The sequence below is a fragment of the Parus major genome, chromosome 21 (genome assembly GCF_001522545.3).
Source record: "Parus major isolate Abel chromosome 21, Parus_major1.1, whole genome shotgun sequence".
NCBI lineage: Eukaryota > Metazoa > Chordata > Aves > Passeriformes > Paridae > Parus > Parus major.
Window position 1 is genome coordinate 1,785,272 of NC_031789.1, and position 1,608 is coordinate 1,786,879.

Consider the following 1,608-nt stretch of genomic DNA (forward strand, 5'->3'; position numbering starts at 1 on the left):
CCAGTTCCAGGGACCTGAAAACTAAAGCTTTCTGATAAAGTTTTCATAGTTTCAGTTTCTTTCCCATGAAAGTTCTATAAACATAAATTATTTATCACTTTCCTTCTAATAAACGTTTTTTTTGATGGATGTTCCTCGTGACCTGTGTGATTGGGAAGGTGGTAACTTAATTCTCCAGTCTCTGGTCATTGTTGGGAATCTTTAATAATAATAAATAATTATAATAAATGATTCTTTATTCAGAGAATAAAGGTTTGTTCTTTCCTGGAAGGTGTTTGTGTGAATCATTTTTGTCCTTTAGCGACACCTGGGCTGCTCACTGTTTAACCAAAGTGTGTTAAGGTGTCAGGAGGAGCTTCCAGACCTCACCAAAAAACACTCTGGAGAGCTCATTAATGCTCATTAATGCTCATTAATGGCATTTCAGAGCTGTTCCTTAGGGCTCACAGCACACCAGGGCAGCCAGGAGCAGAGCAGGAGGATGAACTGCTGCTGGAGGCTGTTCATGGAGCCCAAATCCTCTCTGGCACAGCCTCTCCTGCAGCAGATCTCCGTGGCTTCCCTGCCCAGAGCAGCCAGGACTGGCAGGGGATGGAACAGGCTCTCCCCCAACCCAAACCATTGATTTGGCACTCAAGGAAGGATCCATCAGGGAGTGAGGACTTCAGGACAAAGAGAGCAGAACTGGGGGTGCAGGAGGTGGATTTGGTGGTCCTGCACACAGGAACCTCCTGAGCAGCCAGATGTGCAGCTGAACCCACCCCACTGGGGGTGAACTGGAGGGTGATCTGCAGCTGGAGGATGAAAATTGCAAAAGGAAACCAGGAGAACATTCCCTGTCTCCTGTGACAGTGACTCCAGCCCCTCTGAGTCTGTACAAAAAGAAAAAACCCAGGAAAAGCCCACCCACCTTTTAGTGCTGGGAGGGAAAAACTGAGTAAAAGCCAGCACACAAACGGCTTTTCAAATGAAATACATTGAATTCAGGCTCCCATCCCACATCCCTCCCGCATCTCATCCCTCATCCCATCCCTCATCTTGTCCCGCATCCCCTCCTTCATCCTGTCCTGCATCCCATCCTTCATCCCCTCCTCATCCCATCCTTCAACCCATCCCGCATCCCATCCCTCATCCCATCCTCATCCCAATCCCTCATCCCATCCCTCATCCCGTCCCTCATCCCTTCCTCATCCCCTCCTTCATCCCATCCCATCCCTCATCTCATCCCTTCCTCATCCCCTCCTTCATCCCATCCTCATCCCATCCCTCATCCCATCCCATCCCATCCCACATCCCATCCCTCATCCCATCCCTCATCTTGTCCCGCATCCCCTCCTTCATCCTGTCCTGCATCCCATCCTTCATCCCCTCCTCATCCCATCCTTCATCCCATCCCTCATCCCTTCCTCATCCCATCCTCATCCCATCCTCATCCCATCCCATCCCTCATCCCTTCCTCATCCCATCCTCATCCCATCCCTCATCCCATCCCATCCCTCATCTCATCCCTCATCCCTTCCTCATCCCCTCCTTCATCCCATCCTTCATCCCATCCTCATCCCGTCCCTCATCCCATCCTCATCCCATCCTTCATCCCATCCTCATCCC